Source organism: Phoca vitulina, unplaced genomic scaffold (genome assembly GCF_004348235.1).
Source record: "Phoca vitulina isolate PV1807 unplaced genomic scaffold, GSC_HSeal_1.0 scaffold10, whole genome shotgun sequence".
NCBI lineage: Eukaryota > Metazoa > Chordata > Mammalia > Carnivora > Phocidae > Phoca > Phoca vitulina.
In genome coordinates this window covers 33704178-33727302 of record NW_022589713.1, presented here as the reverse complement: position 1 = coordinate 33727302, position 23125 = coordinate 33704178, and the positions used below count along the sequence as shown (strand labels likewise).

Genomic DNA, 23125 nt, shown 5'->3' with positions numbered 1-23125 from the left:
AGCACAAGGGGCAAATATTTGCCTTTTTATATCGGCCTGAAAAGTATTGATATATTTGAATAAAGATTAGGCTGACAATTAATCAGTTAACATCCAAAATTGGCTTGAAGCTGGAATTAACTGAAGTCCCTAAACTCTGATGCAGGATGGAAATCCCGGAGCCCTAAGAAAATCATTGAAAGGTTTAGGAGGTTGCAGCATTAGTAGGTCTTTCTGGTTGGTACTGGGTTTCTTCTTAGCCTCTGAACAAGCCCAGGGGATGGCCCTACTCAGTTACTCCACCATTAGATCTTCCCTAAATGTTTCTGATGTATTTAAGGAAGCAAATTTTCCTGGGTGAGACTGCTTTTCTGAATTCTCCTGGAATACCACTTCGAAGTTGTTTCCAACCAGCAGCTGAACCTGAGAATGCAACCTGGGGCCCCACATGTTTTTATATAAAGATCCTTTCCCCTGGGACCCACCAGGGGACGGTGATCACCCGTGAAGGCAGGAAGTGATGAGTTACAGGGCTCTTGCCTCCTGCAGCTGGAAGGGTTCATCTGTTCCCGCCCCCTCGATTTACTGATCTGGGAACAGGGTGAATAGAGTGCTTGGTCCCATTTACTCTTGAGCAGGCTTTGAATCCATGTGTCCCGAATTAAATCCAAAGTGCAATCTACTTCATTATGGTTTTGTTTTGTTTTAAGATTTTATTTATTTATTTGAGGAGAGAGAGAGTACAAGAGTGGGGGGGCGGGGGGGCCAAGCAGGGAGCCCCACGCAGGGCTGGATCCCAGGACCCCGAGACAGGACCTGAGCCGAAGGCAGACACTTAACCAACTGAGCCACCAGGCGCCCCTTCCTTATGGTTTCTTAAGCCAAGTTCCTCAGAACATTAGTTCTGTATGATACTAACAGATGCCTCCCACCTCCCAGATGAGACTCTGTGGTCAAAGGCTGGTTGCAACAAATTTAAACTGACTGCTTTTTTCTCTTACAAGAACTCTCAGACCTTTAATATATTCATGTACGTTGAAAATCTCTAAGAGGAAAATAGGTCATCTTATGTTAGAAAATTTCATGATTTTACACATACATAGCCTGTGTTTTCCCTCTGAGACTTTATGGAAGGGCCGGCAAGACATAGTTTGTTATGTTAACCATGATTTGTTTTACAAACTGAGGAGCCCCTTCTGTCAGTTCCAGAGATATAATTTTTCATGCAGAGAGCTGGGAAGTATGGGAAGTTGAGGAAAAGGGGGACTTGTGTCCAGTTTTAAGTGATCTTCCCCTTTAACTTCCCTTTCTGCTATCAGCTGCTAACAGCTGCTTGCTATTTTCAGTGAATCCTACTCGGAGCTTGGGGGCTGGAAAAGCTGGACTGTGAGTAAGTCAGGGCTCCCGTTCGCAGTGCGGGCACTGGGGCACACAATTTAAGGAGGCACTCCCTTTTGGCGTTGTCAAATGCCGACCCCGCACTTACCGGAATCCAAGAGTAAGTACTTCCTTAAGTCATGTATCCCAAGTTCCTGGCCCTGCCCCTGGGATGAGTGGTATGTAGTGGGGTGTAGAGTGTGGTCCCCAGAGAAATGAGTCCCCTGGGATGGGGTAACTCCAGATGTGCTGACTGAATCAATCACACTCTGGTGAATAAATACAAATCAGGTCATCAGGCCAATTGCATGGGACCTGAGGCACTAGCGACACCATGATGGCAGGAGGTTGCCAAGAGAACAGGCAGGTCTAGGGGACAGACTATCATCTACAAGAATTGCCATTGGTTTTGTTTTTTGAGGCTTTTTTTTTTTTTAATTTTTATTTTTTTAAGTTATCTCTACACCCAATGTGGGGCTCGAATCTATAACCCTGTTATCAAGAGTTGCATGCTCCACAAACTGAGCCAGCCAGGCGCCCCAAGAATTGACATCGTTTCAAGAAGTGCCCTACCTGTGGCTCAGAAAACCCATTAGCTGAAAGGGAATGGGAAACTAAATGCCTGAGTATCAGGGAAGGTGCTGGGCTAAGGGACAGAATGACCACGTGAGGTGGGAAGAAAGGGTAGATGATAGCAGGCTTCTGGATGTGCGCGGATCAGCACAGAAGAGATACAGGGTCTAAGAAGCAATTTCTATGCTTTCAACATGGGGAGTCTCCTCTACTGCTTACATGATTTGGAAGTGGGCACTGTGTATATAGGTTTTATTAGATAACCTCAAAGGTTTATTTTTATAAACCAGAATTTAGCACTTTGCATTTGCAAAGCAATTAATAGTGTATGTGTTAGTTAATATCCCATTTTTGGTTCAAGAGCAATATTTTGTTACTTAAAAATTAATAGCAATATCACAAAGGGCTTATAAAAAGAGATCTATTACTCCAATAGGCAATTCCATATAATGCTAAGTTTTTATTTGCCATTACTTTAATTACTTAGATATTATTTTATATGTTTTCATTATTTTAAAGTGCCTTGGGAGCATGAAAGATGTCTTCCAGATAATGTATTCCGTTTTAGCCAGAACAGCCTAATCATAAGTAGCTGTAGATTAATGCATTTATCACTTAAAATTTCTTTTTAATGTTCTGTAAGCAAGTGAAATTGATGTCTCAGAGAAGACTGATACCTCCCATGCCACGGAACTCCTCTGCAGCGAATATTTCTTCATTAGATTATGAATATTCCTTGGAAAGGAAAAGAAAAAAAGCCAACAATGAGTAGAACGAGCTATCCAGCGGTGTGACAAACATTAGTTAAGAGTTAGGGCTGAGAACATAGTGCTTCTCCTCTGGGGATGGAATATCTATTTTAGACTAAACTGGGTCTTTAAAATTGCACGTGCTCAAGTTCCTCTGCATTTCCTCCTGGGTGGGTTGGAGTGACTGTTTGCTCTGCAGAGGTGCCAGTGTTTCAGGGAAGGTTTAAAACATCCACAGAGCCATGTGGTTCTCCTTTGGCCGGCAAGCTCCGGAGAGAAATGTGACTCATGGTCATGATCTCTCACGGTGAGGGTTTTTAAAAATAACCTATAGCCTCTATTTTTAGCAAACCTGCCAAGCTGCAGTGCTGCAGGCTCCCTCTTTCACGGAAAGTAATTAACAATGTCGAATCCCTCAAGGGGACGGATATCCCTGAAGTGCCTGATCCGGAAACAAAATGCGCGGTCTTCACCGGCGGACGGGACTCCTGAAACAGACAGCCGCCCTCATGCCACAGTCTGCTCAGCAAGAGGGAGCTAACTCCGAAAGGATCCAATCGGTCACAGAAAAGCACAGAGTTTTAAACATCTAAGAGGTGTTATAAATGAGGGGGTCTGGAGCAAAACCACTTAAGGGCAGCTCCGTCCTTTCTTCTCAAACAAGAGCTCCCCTGATGACTTGAGCTCATTTGTTACTCAATTTCACTTCCAGTCAATGCTCAAGGTTTGAAAGCTTTTGGCAGGTTTCAGTGGAATAATTGAAGCGCTCTAATAGAAAGACCAGAAGGGCAAATTACACAAATTCATTCTGAGAACCTGTGGTTTGAGGAGAGGGAATACAAACCAGTGGGAGTGTGTATTAGCCAGGATGTCCTTTCAGTGGACAAAGACTCTTGGTCCCCGTTGGCAAATACCCAGGTAAAGGGCTCCATCCAGACCCTCATTTCACACCTCCATATCAACAGAGTCTTCATGTCATGACTGTGCTGGACCCTTCTCTGTGCATTTACCAATTTTCAGAGAAGTTCCTTAGGATGTTACAGAGCCTATTCATTTGGAAATGTTCATTGCTTGACGCTTTCTTCCAGGCTGATCGTAAGCAAAGCTGCAATGGGCTGCACGTCATAAGTGCACAATAACTGTTCAATAAATGGGAATCCTGATTCATTCTTGTTTTTCTTAACATTACATTGTACCAGTTTATTTTCTCATTCTCTGCTGTTCTGTTGCTTTGTCGACGACATTCTCTAACAATCCTTTCAAACAGGGTTTGTGAGTGGTACGTTTTCATTTTCTTGCTCATCTGAAATGCCTATATTTGTTCCCCGTGTGAATGACATTTTCACTTGATCTCTGCTCACAACCTTTCTCCATCAGAATTTTAAAGATCGAGCTTTAGGGTCTTCCGCCGTCAGCTGTTGCTGATGTGAAGTATGAGGTCAGTGTGATATTCTTTTCTTTTTTTTTAATCCTGTGTATAATCTGCTTTTCTCTCAGGGAGATTTAGGACTTTCTCTTTGTCCTTGATGTTCTGAAATTTTACAGTAATGTCAGCACGACACACATGGCACTTTTCATGTTTCCTGCTTGGGTCTTGTTCGGGTACGTTTGTTCTGAGGACTCGTGTATTTTATTAACTTTGGAAATTTTCTCCTGTTAATCACGGCAGTATTTTCATCCATCTATACTCTTTGTCTTCTTATTCTGAAAATGTTATTAGCTGGATGTGGGAGGCTTATGAAATTATTTCCCATGTCCCTAACTTTTTTTTCATACTTTTCATCTCTTTTCAGTGATTCATTCTTCACCTGTTCCCATTCTGCGACTTTATATATCTACTTTTTTTTTTAATGTCAGTGATCAAAAACTTGATCTTCAAGACCTCCATTTGATTTTAGCAGATGTATTATCTGCTTCTGTGCCCGTGGAGACACCGATTAAACATCTTCTAGAGTCCTCTTCTGTCTTTTTTGATTAGCTTCATTTTCTGTTTGTTCTTTTATTTGTTAAATTTGATGTCTCCTTTCATGGGGTTAGTTTTCATGGTGATCACTGTTGTGAGCTTGAAGCAGGGGCGGGCAGGGCTCCACCCACCTGCCCTGGAATCCCTCTGCCATTTTTGTTGAAACAGGCTACTGTGTGCTTTAAGCCCCGACAGCCAGCCCCTGAGCGTCTGCTCAGGCCAGACCGCAGACTGCTGGACCACACTTGGCCAGCACGTACCAAGAGCCAGAACTGCCTGGGCGTTAATGTCCCTGGGGACCGTTTGGGTACCGATGGGTACAGGGGATATAAATCCTCCAGGTCCCTCCCTCCTTGATGGGGACAGCTCTGAGGTATGACCTGTGTCGTCTCCAGAGCTCCCTGCATTGAGCCGGTTATCCTCTGAGGGCTTCTGTTTGCTAGAACACTCGTGCTCAGCCTTCTCCCTTCCTGGTCACGCGTCCCCATTCTTCTGCCCTTTCCTCCTGGGAATATTTCCTAATAAAGCAGCTTCCCACAGATCTCTGTCTCAGAAGCTGCTTGTAAGAACCCAGTGGAATACTGTGCCTATCTTCCCATGGAGGCCATGCGGGGCTCTCTGTGAATATTGTACTTCACCACAGCCCGGGAGCAGTGACGGGGAGGGCTAAGTGGGACGTGTAAACACACACACACACGGATATCTGACATAAGGCATATATATCTTTTAAGTCTTTTCTAGAAATTTGGAGGGGGAGCCTGGAATTTGTGCTCAGTTTGTCTTTGTAGCTCAATCTCCATAAACATCTATCCAGTTTTTGTTTTGTTCATCAAAAGCCAAAGCTACAAAAGCAGAGTGATGCAAAATATCCATTCCTGACGGGGGTGTTTCTGTCCTTGGGAGCACAACCACAAATTCAGCTGCAAACCTTGAGCTTGGAAGTCAGTCACGCATTCCATTACTGAGCTCTTCTGTGTGCCAGGCACTGCGGACACAGTAATGGGCAAAGCAGACCAGGCTCCTGGCCTCGCAGAGATGACGGCTGCTATCTGTGCCTCCTCGTGTTCTCACACGCGTGCATGCACGTTCTCCCTACCACTGTCTCCCTCCTTACTCCTTTTGGAAACCAATTTGGCAACTTTTTAAAAAAGATTTTATTTATTTATTTTTGAGAGTGAGAGAGAGCATGGGCGGGGGCGCAGAGGGCAAGGGAGAAGCAGACTCCCTGCTGAGCAGGGAGCCCGACATGGGACTCGATCCCAGGATCCCGGGATCATGATCTGAGCAGAAGGCAGACACTTAACCGACTGAGCCACCCAGGGGCCCCAATTTGGTGACTTTTATCACAAGCTCTAAGACTAAGTATTCCCTCTGACACAGGAAATCTCTCCCTTCAGAAGATTTATCCTAAGGAAGTTATCTGAAAAAAGAAGAGGATAAACGTGTATGTGTAAAGATGTTTATGCTCATAAACCTGAAAATTTATAAAACAACCCAAATGTGTAAAGGATAAATACTGTATGTGAGGCCCACTGGATGGACAATAATGCAGAAATTGAAAATTATAATAGGACTATAATTATCACAGAAATGGCTCTAAAAGTTAAGTGAAAAGAGCTGACTACAAAATCATACATACAGTTGATTATGATCAATTATATAAAATACATATGTATGTGGGCCCAGATTGAGTGAAATGCACTCTAATCAAAAGTAGAAGTGATGTTAATGTAGTAAGATTACAGGTGGTTTTTCTCTCTTCTGTTCTCAAATGCCCTTTGTTTTCCTATTTAGATTAAAAAAAAAGTTTGGCTATAAAAAATGTTATCAAGCGATTCTTAGAGCAGCCCCTAATTACCCCCCTTACCTAGCTTCTGGCCACTCTCCCCCATATTCTGTTTCCTCTATTTATTTTTTTAGAAAGAGAGCAAGGGGCAGAGGCAGAGAGAGGGAATCTTAGGCAGGCTCCACACCCAGCATGGAGCCGAGGCAGGGTTTGATCTCATGACCCTGAGATCACGACCTGAGCTGAAATCAAGAGTCAGACACTTTGAGGCCCCTGGGTGGCTCAGTCTTTAAGCATCTGCCTTCGGCTCAGGTCATGATCCCAGGGTCCTGGGATTGAGCCCCGCATCGGGCTCCCTGCTCAGCAGGAAGCCCGCTTCTCCCTCTCCCTCTGCTGTTCCCCCTGCTTGTGCTTTCTCGCTCTGTCAAATAAATAAATAAAAATCTTAAAAAAAAAAACTGTATTCACCCACTCATTCATCCTACCGTCTTGATAAGTCAGTGACAAAATGCCCTTCACGTCATGTCGTAGACTGTAATACCGTCTGTGATCTGACTTTTGCCTCCTCTCTCCTTTTACTTTCTCACACCTCCGGCCTCAGATTTTAAGCTCTAATGATTCTGACTGCTCCAAGTTTCCCTCACATGCCACACTATGCCCAGGACCACATGTTCTTCCTTTCTTTCCTTCTTTTTTTTTTTTTTTTAAAGATTTTATTTATTTATTTGACAGAGAGAGAGAGACAGAGAGAGAGGGAACACAAGCAGGGGGAGTGGGAGAGGGAGAAGCAGGCTCCCCGCTGAGCAGGGAGCCCGATGCAGGGGCTCAATCCCAGGACCCTGGGATCATGACCTGAGCTGAAGGCAGATGCTCAACGACTGAGCCACCCAGGAGTCCCCAAGACCAGTGTCTTATTCACTCTTACAATGACCTGCTTCCCTGTCAGTCCCTGGCCATAGCAGGTGCTTCATAAATATTCGTTGATCCAAGATTTTGCATTAAAACCCACATGCCTGGGCTCTCCTGAAAAATGAATAGTTCTAGCCACAGGGCAGTGATTGATTGGAACTAAATAGACATGCTTTCCTGACTACACAAACACACAATGGTCAGTTGTGCAGAACCCCACCACTCTCCACAGTCTCCCAGTCTAAGGTCGGCAGTCAACGTCTTAAGAAAAATTATGAAAACTTGGAAATAAGGTGATAGCAGATCCTTTCAATGTTGCATTAGAACATGGTCTCTCAGTCCCTGTCAAGGGTTACTTTGTTCTCCAGGGCCTTATCATCCAATATTGTAGCCACTAGCCACCTGTGGATATTTAAACTCTAATAACAATGAAATAAAATTCCAAATTCTGTTTCTTAGCCACAGTAGCCACATGTCAAGTGCTCCTTAGTCACACCTGGCCTGTGGCTCCTGGATTGGCCAGCCTAGAGAGAGAAGATTCCATCCCTGTAGAAAGTTTTATTAGAGAGTGCTGGTCTAAGACATATACTTTGCTTAATTTACCACTTACTATCGATCAGGGAATTTGTAAAGTCATGTGCTAACTTATAGATTTTTGTCCAAATAGATTTCTGTAGAAAAAGATAACACCAGGTTACAGTTACAGTTTTATTGCCCTGTGAGACATTAACCATTCGATTTGTCTCCAACTTAGCAAAGCTGTCTTAGCATGCCTTTGCTGACTGACTAGATAAACCCCCGTTTCTCAAATTTTTCTTTAAATTTACTTTACCCTGGTTCCCTCATTAATGCATGTAGTGGATTGAATGGTGGCTCTCAGAAGCACACGTTCTGTCAGAATCCCTGTAATTGTAAATGTCACTTTATTTGGAAAAAGGATCTTTGCAAATGTAATCAAATCAAGGATCTTGAGATGAGATCATCCTGAAACCCCTGTGTGAGCCTTAAATCCAAAGATAAGTGTCCTTATAGGAGACAGAAAAGAAGAGGAGGAACAGGCGCAGGATGAAGACAGAGGCAGAGGGCCGAGGAGGCCATGGAAATGCCAAAGTCACTAGAAGCTGAGAGGCAAGGAAGGAGGCTCCCTTAGAGCCTTTGGGGGAGTGCAGCCTTGGTGGCACCGTGATTTGGGGCTTCTGGCCCCAGAACTGTGAGAGAAATAAACTTCTATTGGTTTGAGCCATCTGGTTTGTGGTAATTTGTTATAGCAGCCCTAGGACACTAATACAGTCAGTTAAACATATGTTTGGCATATGCTCATTTTACATTTCTATGAGAATCATGGTTTTTTTTTAATTTTTTTTTAAGATTTTATTTATTTGTTTGAGAGAGACAGCAGGAGCAGCGGGCGGAGCAGAGGGAGAAACAAACTACCCGCCGAGCAGCAAGCCTGACGTGGGGCTCAATCCCCGGACCTGGGCTGATGGCAGATGCTTAACTGACTGAGCCACCCAGGTGCCCCCATGAGAATCATGTTTTTAAGTTTAAAAAATTTTACTTTGAGATTTGCCATTTATATTCAAGTTTGTGCTATTCTTTTCTCTGATATTCTTATATGTATTATTCCTATACTTATTATTACTATTATTTTTTACTTTCCTGAGCCTGATAGTTTTTGAGATTGGGACACAGTCTCACACCCCAGCCCCATAGGAAGAAATAGTCAGGAGACAAAGTACTGAGAGGAAGGTGTGAGTGTGGTGCTGAGAGCACAGATTCTGGAGCCAGCTTGTCTGGGTTCAAATTCTGGCTCTGCCATCCGTTGTGCCATGTTGGGCAAACTGCTTGTCCTCACTGATTCTTGCTTGCCTCACCTGTAAAGTGGGATAATAGTAACTACCTCTTAGGACTTTTTATCTCCACACGATGTACATAAAGATGCGCACTGAGGACTGAAGGAATTTACTGATGCCATACGCAGTGAATCAACATTTTAACAATTAATTTTATAATTGTCCTGTGAATATAAAACTATAGTGCGTAGTCGTGTTTTAAAAAATATGGGACACTTCACGAATTTGCGCAGGGACCAGGCGAATCTTCTCTGCATTGTTCCAGTTTTAGCATATGTGTTGCCAAAATGACCACCAGCGCGCAGTATTTTTTGGTGTTAGGAGCGTTAGCTCGTGAGTCAACAGTCTCTGTTCCTGGGCTGGGCTCCCTGGGAGGTGGACTCAGAGAGAGTTTGTGAGCGGGGTGTTTATCAGGCCTCACCCTTGGGACCACCACCTGTGGAAGAGAGCAAAGGGCATGGAGCAGTGGTGCTGAGACGCAACCCAACAGCAGGCTTTGTGAGCCCACACCTTCCAGCATTATCCCGAGTTGAGCTGACATGGCCAGGTCCTTAGACTCCTGCCGCCCTCAGACCCTGGATGTGGGGCACCTCTGGAGGAGTGCTACCCTGGTCTAGGTGGCTCTCTGCGGCGGAGGTGATCCCTGAAGAGGCTGACAGGCAAGGCTGCCCACTGACGGTCCTCCTCCTAGCAGCCGGGTGACAGCAGAGGAAGCTGGCAGCGAACTGCGGTGTCCACCACACCCTGGAATCCTCCTCTTGGATGTCTTCATGAACCCTGGAAAATGAGGGGCCCCGCCCCAGGTGTGCTGACATCATCCTTCCCCTCCCCCACTGCAGGTGACATTTCAGTGTCATTTTCTTCCACCCACCCAGTCCCTCTCTCCTCTTTTTCCAAGATTGCTCTTGGTGCTGACTAGTATAGAAATGGAGGGGAAGATGGAGGAAGGGAGGCCAGATCTGAGCAGAGAGCCAGAGCCCCTTTCCTTCGGGCTGCCTGAGCTTTCCCCTCCTGATGCGATGCAGCATCGAGATGTGTGTCCGTGTGTCCCCACACAGCCCTGGGCCCGCCTCCGAACCCTCTCCCTGAAGGCCGAGGAGGGCTGCCTTTCAAATAATCGAAGGAATTGCTCTTTAAAAGCTTAAATTCCAAAAGGATTATTCCTGGGGAGGGGGGGGGGGTAAAGGAATAAAAGGAATCCATTTCTGTAAGCATGAAACAAAGATGAGAATAAGGGTTTCAAAGCAATGCTCAACTAAGCTGCCGAGAGGCATGGAAGATTGTACTGTGTTCTGCAGTGGGTTTTCACTTCTGATCTGAAGAAATGGTTCAGTGAGCGGGGTAAACATAGGATTCAGCAGGTCGGAGGAGGGCAGGGGTTTGAGGTGGATCAATCTCAAGCTGCCTGGTTGATGCTGTCAAGAGAAGCCGAGGGCTGTGGAAGGGTCTGTGTATTTCTGCTCATGACGCATGCCCATGTTGTCCCCTGGCTGCAAGGATGGAGACAAAGTCCCAAGGCAAGAGTGATGTTGGTGTTACCAAAGTCAGGTTTGATGTTGCCTCTCCCTTTGCATGGATTGAGACTAAGTTCTAATCCTCATTCTCTGCCATATAGTAACCTGCGTGACCCCAGGAGCATCACTGAACCTGGGCCTTGGTTTCCTTATCTGTACAATGGGGATAATATCCAGTGATTCAGGACTGGCCTGTTCGCAAGTACAGAAACCAAGTCTGCCTAAATTAAACAAGAAGGGAAGTTATTGGAATTGATGGATTCCTGGAGGTGGGGAAAATGGGCAGGAAGTTAGGATGCTCAGAAGGCAGTTTGTCTCAGGGGGCTGGCTGCATCAGCAGGATGACCTTCCATCCCTGAAACAGAATAAACATGTAGAACACTTTTATAGCAAGTTGACATTATGACCTCCAAGTGTGTGATCAGAGGATTAGTCTCTTCCAACAAGGAATAGACTATGTTGGGTATTGCTGAACCCCTGTGGTCATCACAGTAGGAGTTCATATTGGTCTGCTATGGACTGGGGGAAAAGCAGTTTTGGAAGCACTGCTCTAAGCTGTTTTCCTAGCTTACAACCCACTCAGGGAAGGGCATCCCACCACCTGACCCCGCACCCCCAGGGTTATTACTGCTTCCATGTGGCCCACTTGGAGTATACTCAGTGAATCTCTGTGCATTGGTATTGATTTTAGGCCCGATGCCTCTGGACAAATAAATACACTTGCCAGGACTAGGCTGCTCTAGCCCTTAGGATTGTCTCGCACCCAGGAAAAGCCTAGACAAAGCAGGGAAGTGTAGACAAAACAGGCATTCTCTTGAGAGCCTAGAACAGCGTCAGCCCAGATGTTGTTCCAAGCCCAGTCATGACCTTCATGTCTTGCCAAATGCAGAAATGGCTAGTTGTCACCCCCAGGATTCCTTCTCTACTCCTCACTTCCTCTTTACTTGCCCCTATTTTTAGCTGGGCACATTGTGACTAAGAAAAAAATACTGATTTCCTAGGCTCCTTTGCCTCTAGATGTGTTTATGTGACTTGTTTCTGGCCAATAAGATAAATTCTGCAGGACTCCTAGGAAGGCAGTCCGAAGGGAGCTGACTCAGCAGGGTGGAGCCCCTTTTTGTCTTTACTTCTTCTGGTCTGCAGCAGCCCATCATGAACCCTGAGGGAACTTTAAGGATGGAAGCTATAAAACAGGATGGAGCCCCAGAAATACGGAGCTTAGATCCCATCGTCCTTGGACACTTGCCTCCTCACTTTCTTTATAGAAGGAAGACATAGGCTTCTATCATGTTTAAGCCATACTTTGATTTTTCTGTTTCATAGGCTAAATCTAATCCCGATTGATACATAAGCCAAAGTTTCTCTTTTCTCCTTCTTTCACTGACAATAATGCATAAAGCAGCATTGGCCTATCCACCCTTCATCCTGGAAGTCATTGAGGAAAGCAAGCTAGTAGGACAGCAATCTGATTATACATTCTCATGGGCATATTTGTACTTACAAAAGGATACCAGAAAACACAATGCTTCACCCAAAAGCAGCATTATGACACTGAGTTGAAGTAAAATTTAGAATCTTGTAACTCTTCTGCGTAGATCTAGATACATGTAGGGACTCTGGGGAATGTATCAAGTGCATCCTCTGGCTTTTGGCAGCCATATGGAGGTACTTGGACACAGTTATGAGAGGAGCAATGACAGCTGAACTGTTACTTCTAAGATCCAGGCAAATGTGTTTGGAAAGGCTATAAATTAATGGCTTATTAGAGGGGAACATTATGCAAGTTAATTTTCCATAGCCTTTGGAAAGCATTTTTTTTTTTTTAAGATTTATTTATTTATTTGGGAGGGCAGAAGAAGAAGGAGAGAGAGAATCTTAAGCAGACTCCCCCTTGAGCACAGAGCCTGACATGGGGGTCGATCCCACAACCCTGAGCCGAAACCAGGAGTCAGATGCTTAACTGATTGAGCCACTCAGGTGCCCTTGGAAAGCATTTTCAAAGGGATATTATATTCCTTAGCTTATCTGCAGGTTCACAAAACAACTACTCCTCATATCCCAACACTTAAAAAAAAATGTTGGTTTTCTGCAGAATAATTACATGTAAGTTTGAACTCTTCTTTTAAAACAATTGAATTTTTTTTACAGAATCAGTAAAGAAATTGGTTTTGAATATAGAAGTTGAAAGCTCTAAGATTTACAGATGATTAGAGAAATATATTCACTGAGAAGTGTCATACGACTATAATAAAATCCATCATTCCTCCAAATACTATAATTTGTATATAACAGGTGGGCACAGTAACTGATTTATGAAACTATTTTTGCTCCCCATGAACCATGAGTTTATTACAAACAGGTATATAAATTGTGCTTTCTTTTAATAGCTTTATCCTTACCAATGACATCATCACCTTCATCATAAACGAATGTATTTCCAAAAAGGTACATATATACATGCGTGCACATACACCCACATGCACACAATCGCTCACTCTCTCACAAATTCAGTCTGATATTGGGCTAAAAAGGTTTTCGAGTATTCTAGATGATTCTAACTTTAAAAAATTAATTATCAAGAGATACTGTTTAATTCACAGGACTTCTAACTCCCTATGAGTAAGACAGTGGAAATTTTATCATGATTCTTTATATATGTATGCAAACACATAGGCCTGTGTCCTTGCCCCTGCCCCTCTCATAATTGCTATCTCTATAAAATCCAGGACATCTCTCTAGATGTCCAGAAACTAATTTTGAATACCTTGATAAAATCAGATGAACATATTCACAATCGGAAAACAGACCCCAGACTTGCCCAGCCCCCCACTGTGTGATTGCATAGGGCACCGAGCCCTGCCTTATACATGGACTTCTTCCATTTGAAGAATGAGAGTTGCCATAAAGAAAGCGACAAACGAGAGAACTTTTGACAGAATGCTGGGTAAGATTACTTGCAGCAACATTAGGTTATTTACATTGAACTCTCCAAATTCATTTAATAGACATTTTTTGGTTGCTATGGTTTCTTTCTGAACTTGAGATTTCCTGCATTTCACGTCCATTATGAAAGGAGTGGTGTAACAAAGAAGTGTAGTATGTTCGATGACAATTGCCAGAGAAAAGCCTGGAAGTATAATTTCATCTGTGATATTTTCGTTTTCTCCGGTAGGTACCTCTGGTTCCATGAGCTGGCATGCTTAATGCCCAGCCAAAAGCACAAGGCAAAAGTGACGTAAGCCTTCAATTGCTTAATCAAATAAACAAGCCCAGAGCCTGAACATAAACTTCATGCCTTTTATTATAATCACAGTTGAACAGGCTTGGCTGAACTTGAGTCATTTATCACCAGCAGTTTGTGCTTGCATTTGGGAGGGGATCATAGATGCACCGTCCTCTTCGCAGCCCAAGCCCATCCCCTGGCACTAACTGTGCTGCTGACTCTTGTCAGTGCAATGGATCCAAACCCTGGGTTGCCATCTGAACTGGCAGGGCTGGCAGAATGAGTAGATGCACCCTCAGTGATGATCACAAGGTTGTTCCCCACAAACACCTCCTGCCTTGGCTCATTATTGCTTTGAAAAAACTTCATCCATTGTTTTTGTTTTGTTGTGTTGTTATTTTACAGAAACAATACATGCAATGCATGAATATATTGCCTTTGTAAAAATTTAAAACGTCTGAACTCAAAAGCACCATCACTTAACTGGATATAGTTGACATCTATAGATCCCTTCATCTAACAACAGCAGAATAGACATTTTTCTTAAGCACACGTGACATATACAACAAGATAGACCACCTTTGGGGCTATAAAACACACCTTAACAAATTTAGAAGAATGGAAATTATACGATGTATGCTTTCAGACCACAGTGAAATTAACTAGAAATCAATAACAGAGAGAGAGCTGGAAAATCCCCAAATACTTGGAGATTAAACAACACACTTCCAAATAATACATGGGTCAAAGAAAAAATGTCAAGAGAAATTTCAAAATATGGTGAGCTAAAGGAACATACAACTTCTCAAAATCTGGGGGATCCAGCAAAAACAGTGCTTACAGGGAAATTTATAGCAGTGAATGGATATATTAAAAAGAAAAAAAAGAGGGGCATCTGGGTGGCTCATTTGGTTAAGTGTCTGCCTTCGGCTCAGGTCATGATCCCAGGGTCCTGGGATTGAGCCCCATGTAGGGCTCCCTGCTCAGTAGGAAACCTGCTTCTCCCTCTCTCTATGTGTGCGCACATGCTCTCTCTCTCTCTCAAATAAATAAATAAAATCTTAAAAAAAAAAAAAAGTCTAAAATCAGTCACCTAAGCTTCCATCTTAGGAAACTAGAAAAAGAAGAGCAAATCAAGTCCAGGGTAAGCAGAGGAAAAGAAATAATAAAAATTAGAGCAGAAAAAATTCAATTAAAGCAAATCATATCCAAGAATGTATAAAAAAAATTATACGCCACAGCCAAGTGGGCTTTATTCCAAGTATGCCAGGCTGGTTCAACATTAGAAAATCAATTAGTGTAATCCATCGCATCAACAGGCTAAGGAAGAAAAATCACATGATCATATCAATAGATGCAGAAAAAGCATTTGACAAAATCTAACACCCATTCATGATAAAAACTCTCAGTAAACTAGGAATAGAGGGGAACTTCATCAACTTGATAAGAATTATCTACAAAAACATAACACCAACATCACACTTAATGGTGAGAAACTAGAAGCTTTCCTGCTAAGATCAAGATCTTCCTCTTGGGGTGACTGGGTGGCTCAGTCAGTTGGGCGTTCCACTCTTGGTTTCTGCTCAGGTCATGATCTCATGGGTTGTGGGATCAAGCCCAGTGGCAAGCTCCATGCTCAGTGGTGGGTCTGCTTGAGGATTCTCTCCCTCTGCCCCTCTCCCCACTCATGCACATGTGCTCTCTCTCTTTCTCTAAATAAATAAATAGATCTTAAAGAAAAAAAGATCTTCCTCTCATCACTCCTTTTTAATACTGTACTCTTAAAATGTCTTATATGTAGTTAGTTTTTCTTCCTTATCTTTTGTAGAAGTAGAGGATGATGTGGTCTGAAGCCATGGGTTTGTCTTTAACATCCTGAGGATGGTATCTGAGGATGGAATTGCTCTGAGTTTTATCACATGCACACCCTCATTCCACATGCTGTCCCTACACTTAAAGTTTCAGCCTGTTTCTGATTACATGGTCTTTATTCTTAACATCTGCCCAGGCCTCTCCTTTCAGTTGTCTGACGTGGCTCTTCCTCCCCAAAGCGGTGGGATAGACCTCCTTCTCCTCTCCCTTCCCCGAGCCATCACCTACACCATCATAGCTCCAAGGGCATACAGAAGTTCCTGGGGTCTGTTGGGTCCTTCACACACTTTCCCGCTCTATTTGCCCACACAATCAACCTTTTAAAAGTAGAGTGGCCATAGTTGTGGTCTCCAGCAGGCAAGGAGGTTTCCTTCCTTCTTTTCTTTCTTAAATAACTTTTTTTAAAAATTTATTTTATTTTATTTTATTTTTTAAAGATTTTATTTATTTGACAGAGAGAGACACAGCTAGAGAGGGAACACAAGCAGGGGGAGTGGCAGAGGGAGAGGGAGAAGCAGGCTTCCTGCTGAGCAGGGAGCCCGATGCGGGGCTCGATCCCAGGAGCCTGGGATCATGACCTGAGCCGGAGGCAGATGCTTAACAACTGAGCCACCCAGGCACCCCGCCTTCTTTTCTTCCTTAAGATTTATTTATTCATTTATTTGAGAGAGAGGGCACTTGTGGGGAGGGGCAGAGGGAGAAGGAGAGAAACAGACTCCCCGCTGAGCATGGAGCCCACCACAGGGCTTGATCCTAGGACCCTGAGATCAGAACCTGAGTCGAAACCAAGAATCGGCCACTTAACCAACTGAGCCACCCAGGAGCCCCAAGGAGGTTTTGGAAATAGTGAAAGATCACTTCTGACTTCTGATTAAATGTGACAGACTGAATAAACACATTAACTCTGCCCTCTGCCCCCCCTTCCTGTTAAGTGACAGTAAATTAAAAACAAGGATATAAACCCACAAGAAAAAGAGAACAAAAGAGAAGTTGGCAGCAGATGAGCAATATCAATAAAATTTTAGAAAAGTGAAAGCAGATGGAAAAATGATAACTGACTTCACAGAACAAAGAAACTGAAACCTACTTCTTACAAATTAGGAGGCATATTTGCTTGGCTGAACTCAGGATTTGGAGGACCAAGTACCTCTAAACACTGCTGTATAGGGTGGGGCTAACCCTGGGATTGGCTGAAAGTTTAGTTAATGAATAGTTAGACCCAGATTCCCTTCCCTAGCCGGGTCAGCCAAGTATCCCTCCTGTATCAGTTATCTACTGCTACATAATACATGACCTCATGATTTAGTGGCCTCAGGCAAAAATAAACACTTATTCCCTCACAGTTTCTGTTAAGTCAAGAATTCTGGAATGGCTTAGCTGGGTGGCTCTGGCTCAGGGTCTCTCACGAGGTTGCAGTCAATATGCTGGTTGGAAACAGTTTCAATGGTCATCCAAAGACTTGACTGGGGTTAGAGGATCCACCTCCTAGATGGCACACTCCCATGCCTGGCAAGTTAGTGTTTGTTGGCAAGAGGCCTCAGTCCTTCACCACATGGACTTCTGCACACTGCTGCTTGAGTAACCTCACAACATGGCTGCTGGCTTCCCCCAGAGCAAGTGGTCCCAGACAGCAATGCAGTATTATCTTGGTGACACGGGTTGCTCTAGTCAATACAGGAGGGAACTACATAGGAGTTGCAAATACCCGGGACTGCGAATCACTGGGTGCCATCTTGAAGGCTGGCCACTAAACCTCCTTCATCTCTTTAAGTGTCTCACTTTTTAATATAAACATAGAGACAAAGATCACCAGGAAAGCTTCTCACATGAAAAAGAGACCAAAGCAAAGAGAAATGAAAGAATTCAGAGAGAGAGAGAGAGAAAAAAACCCAAAAAAGCAATAGGCAGGAAACAGAAGGAACTTAAAAAAAAAAAAAGGAACTAAGTCTTCAGAGAGAAAAAAGTAAGATATCATAACCATGAAAGAAGACCAGATATAAAAATAGTGGTAATAAAAATAACAACAAAAATGACACTATCCCCTTGCCACCCCACCCCAACACTTATGGAGTCTATACAATGTGACAGGCCCTCTTCTAAATAGGACTGTACATGTATTAACTCACTTAATCCTCAAAACAACCATCCCAGGAGGTAGGTTCGATTACTATGTTTTATAGAGGCATTAAATAATTTCTCTATTGCACAGCTGATAAGTAGAAAAGTCTAGAGTTGAACCCACAGCCAGAGCTCTTAGAAAAGAAGCCTTCCAATGCTGTAATCAGTTCCCTTTCCAGAGAAGGAAAGAACACTGATTTCAGAAGCAGATTAAACTGTGAGAAACTCAGCTGGGCCCATACGGCAGGCAGGGTAAAGCTGGGAGAATGGGACGAGCCGGTCTGTAGTGCCTGCCCTGGTGGAGAGGGGGTTACAGGGCTGAGAGGCAGAGACGCCGGCATGAGCTTTGCACAAGGCCTGGCTCACTGCCCTGGGCATCGCCCCAATCTTCACCACAGGCCTATCTTATAGATAAAGAAACAGCAGTTCAGAGACTTTCCCAAGATCTCCTAGCCAGTAGGTGGTAAAATGAGGTCAGACCCTCGGCTCACCTGGCTTTTGACTCTGCCTTTTCTCAGTATGAAAGATCATTTGATTCAGTTCTTCACCCTTCCTTGTGGCCACATTTTTTACACTTCTACGTCCTCGTGTTGCATTTGACCACGGCTGCTTTGGCTAATGGAACATTAGTTTGCGTGATGTGGCCAAAGGCTTGAAGTTGCCTATGCATTGCGTCTTGCTCTCCTGCACCTCTGCCATGGTGACAATAAGGACAAGTGTCTGAGGACCGGTCTGCAGGTCTCAAGAAGAGGATGAGAGACACATGGAGCAGAGATTGCCCCAGCTGAGCCAGCCGGGATCAGCTGTCCCCCAGCTGACCCACAAATCCAGAGGAATAAATGATTGTTATTTTAAGCCACTGAATTTTGAGGTGTTGGTTATGCAGCATTTTGCAGCATTAGTGAACTAATATACCACGTGATAGAAATGCCTGCCATCAAGGGAAATAAGCAGATGACTGACGGGAGTAAGGAAAAGGCTCAGGGTCTGCCTGGCTAGGGTTGCCTGATTTAGCAAAAATATAGGACCTAGAGATGTTTAAATTTCAGACAGACATTAAATAATTTTTTAGTATAGGTATGTCCCATGCAATATTTGGGAAATACTTGCACTAAAAAAATTCTTGTTTACTTAAATTACACGTTTAGCTGGGCATCCTGTATTTTTTTTTTTTAAAAGATTTTATTTATTTATTTGACAGGGAGAGACACAGTGAGAGAGGGAATACAAGCAGGGGGAGTGGGAGAGGGAGAAGCAGGCTTCCCGCGGAGCAGGGAGCCCGATGTGGGGCTCGATCCCAGGACCCTGGGACCACGACCTGAGCCGAAGGCAGACACTTAAAGACTGAGCCACCCAGGCGCCCGTGGGCATCCTATATTTTATCTGGCAACCGTATTCTGGCTGATTTACAAGAGTCAGACTATGTAGAAAACACCTGTGTTTAAATGTGGGCCTGAGCTAGAAAATGAGAGGTGAAAATCAGAAGTCACCTCCTCTACTCTCCATCAGGCAGTAAGTACATGCTCAGGGCAGGCATTAAGTCTCTGATGTAGCCTTTCCTAGTGGGATGGAGTCAGGGAAAAAGCTGCCTGAAATGTTAAGAAGGGTGGGCTTGCCAGTGGTTGGGGAGAGTCTCTTGCAGCCTTATTATTGAACCACTCTAAAACTGGGGCTCCTGGGGAGGCCTGGTTCCAGCAGCCCATGGTACCACAGCAAGCAGCCCTCCCAACCTGAAACCTGCATCCCTTTTGCTGGATCCAGGAAGCCTTTCCCAGGTTACTGCACCATCTGTCTGCAAGGTGCCTGCAAGGGAAAGGCATGGTGGGGGCAGGGGAGAAGGGCTGCAGCCCGGGCCCGGGAAGGGACTGTCTAAGGACTGTTCGTGAAGACATCAGGCTGGTAGGGAGCAACCAGTGAAGCCAGGGGGGCTGGATGAAATCAGAAAGTAGAAATTGAACACTGAAGAGGTCAGAGTGCAGAAAAGCCACAACATGGGGGGACTCAGTCCACCCTCCACCTCCATCTCTCTCTTCAGCACATTCGGACCAGTCGCTGTTTTTGGCTTTGCACAGGCTAACTGGCTATTTTTGTGAATAATCACCAACTCATTCCAGGAGGAAATTCCATGCTGTCAGCCAACAGCAGACTGTGGCAGGAAAAATGACACAACTCCATCCTCTGGGCAAACCTGCCAATTAGCACAAGTTTCCCCGTCTCTCCTCCACTCACAGCTGGCTGGACAAGGGGGTCAGTTTTTCCATGGAGATAGGAGATTTTTCTGCATGTGATTTCTCATGATCCAGCAAATCTTAAGGGCTCTTTACTTTCATTCCTGGTTCCCTTTCCCCTGACATCGAAATCAGACCTGGGCAGCCCTGCTCCAGAGCACTTGTCAGGATGTGGGCACCGGGCTCATCCACACATGGTCTTGGGCAAAGAGAGATTTCTGAAAGGGACGCTGGCCAGCTAAAAGTTTGCATCCCCTGATAAATGACATCATGAAAGTCAAATGTGCATAATGTGGTCATCAGTGCAGAAGAGTCTTTTTTTTTTTTTTTAAATAATATATCCTTTTTTGTTTTTTTTTTAGATTTTATTTATTTATTTGACAGAGAGAGAGACAGCGAGAGCAGGAACACAAGCAGGGGGAGTGGGAGAGGGAGAAGCAGGCTTCCCGCTGAGCAGGGAGCCGGATGTGGGACTCGATCCCAGGACCCTGGGATCATGACCTGAGCCGAAGGCAGACGCTTAACGACTGAGCCACCCAGGCGCCCCAGTGCAGAAGAGTCTTAACATAAACCATAGCCCGCTCATCTGAGGACCAAGGTCGACCTAACCACTGCCTCTGAACGCTGACAGAACCCACTACTTGGCTTTCTGCAGACCCGGCCTCCCACTCACATGTTGCTTGTAGATTTCATACCCTCTCTCTGCTTGGATTCAATTCAATTCAATTAATAATTATTAAGCCCCTATGGTGCTCATCACACCATACTAGGCTCCAGAGGACTACAACAATTAATAATGCACAGGGTGTCACCTCAGCAAGTTTGCTGTTTAGAAGGAAAAGAGATCTACGAATTGCTGTCATGCGGGTAGAGCCCAAGAAGGACCTGCATGGTCCTAGTGGCTACTGGAGCAGGGGATGTGGAGAGATGCTCCTTGGCAGGGAAGGCTGGGGGTGGGCAGGGGTGTCTTGTGGAGGAGGCAGCATTGGAGCTGGGCCATAAAGGGCTTCAGTCATGGCCTCTAGGAGCTCAGGGAAGTCTAGGTACCAGGAGGAACAAAGCTGTGGAGGGAGGGTGGCCCCAAAGCATGGGGTTGGTAAAGAGAGGAAAGAGAAGTCAGAACCTCAGAAACACTTGTTTAGAGGAGCACCTGGTCTTTGGTTTGTGTCCCCAGTTGGACCCCAGAGAGTAGGGGTTCTCTATCTCCCAGGGCACAGCCCGAACCTCATCCTTTCCTTTCTTGTTTGGAAAGCCAGATTCTAAAACAGTTTATCCCGATAGCTTAAAGAATGAATCCTATGTATATCAATGTTACGTTGCAATCAGGATTCCTTAGGTGGTTTCTTTAGAAGATCTCAAGTAGTTTAGTCCTGAGTTCCACCTCTCTCTGTTAATAAAGTAAATTCTCCCTGTTGCAAAAACTTTTGGAGCAGCAGGAAACCAACCTGTCAACTGAAATGGATTTATTCACTCAACTGGAATGACCTGACCCACTTAACACATCCCGTGAGAGGGAGCAGTTTACTTCATTCAACCCATAGGATGAGGCCTGATTATCACATAATAACGTAACATCTTTATGAGGAAGTCATTGTAGGGATGACCATTTCCACTTAGTAAATGAAGGAAATGAAGTACAGTTTTCACAGTTACCCAAGAGAGATACTCACTTTTAGCCCAATAATGTATTTACCAGATCATCCCAACAGAGGATCATCCTAGCACAGTTTGCTTAGGTATAGCATGAATTTTAGCCTTCCTTTGCATCCCTATGTGTGTATTTCTCCCGACCAGAAAGCCAAATGCCAGATCTTCTTGATCCTTATAGGGAAAGGGAAATCCAGTTTTACAGTTTCCCCCCCATTCATTCCTAAGTATCAGTAGCCTCTGTTTCTTCCCTTCATGACGATTCCTCCCCATCTCTCTTACTCTTTAGAACGATTCTTTGGAAGTTCTTTCTGATTCTGCAGCTTGCAGGCTGCGGGAGAGCTCGGAGCCCCAACAGGCTAAGTCTCATTCTGTGACAAGCCCCCTCCAAGGATTTGGTCCGTGAGGAAGTGACATGTGCAACCGTGTCAGCTTCCAAAACTTCCACCTGGCCTTGATCACCCAGGGTCTCCAGACACTTATGTGTGTTGATCTTGGGATGCAAAACAGCTGCTGGCCTTTGAGGCGTCTCGGTAACTATGGAGACGGGAACATAAACATCAATGCGGATGTCAGGAAGCAGGCGCCGGTCTGAGGAGTGAAAGCATCAGTGGGCTGATTTGGCTCTGTAGGGTTGTGTTGCAAATGATGAAAGCAGGGTTCCCAGGCTTCTTTTTGATCCAGCCAGATGACTGTGACTTTAGAGGGAGGCTCCGCGGCCGCTCAGCTTCCTCTTTACCCAGGTGCTTAGTTATTCATTCGTTTACTTTGCAAATACGTCCCAAGGGGCTGTGGGGTGCGAGATGGAGGTCGAAGACAGAGTCCCTGCCCTCAGAGAGCTCCCCAGGGTGTGGGACTTACAGAGCTAAAACTGTGAAAGGCCTGGGCAGATTGGGACAAGTTGGTCATCTCCTCGGGGGGACGGACACAAATGAATGCTTTCAGTTCAAATAGCGATCACTACAACGGAGGAAATGACTAGTGTGATGTGATACCGAGGGAGCGAATGAGCAGAGGCTGGGGGGCAGGAGGAGGCTCCTGCTGACAGCGGGGTGAAGGGGTCCTCTCTGAACCGAGGCCCCAGGAGCCAGGGACGTGTGCTGAGGGTTGAGGGAACAGGGACAGAGTTGGCAAGTCTGAAGAAAAGAAAGCGGGCCAGTGGAGCTGGAGTGGAGCGAGCAGGGAGAAGATATGGTCGGGAAGCCCGCTGCAGGCCGCGGTAAGACCCCGGGGTTCTCTAACAATACTAAATCCAGCGAGCAACCTGGCATTTCTGTGGCCCAGATAACGCTCAGGGGTTTTACATACTTTAACTCATCCTATCCTCACAACAA

General features: G+C 44.8%; 1 pseudogene; it reads right to left on the bottom strand.

Moving 5' to 3' along the window:
- Positions 1-9390: 9390 nt before the first annotated feature.
- On the bottom strand, positions 9391-9484 carry LOC116635367 (annotated as a pseudogene).
- Between the last annotated feature and the right edge of the window lie 13641 nt (positions 9485-23125).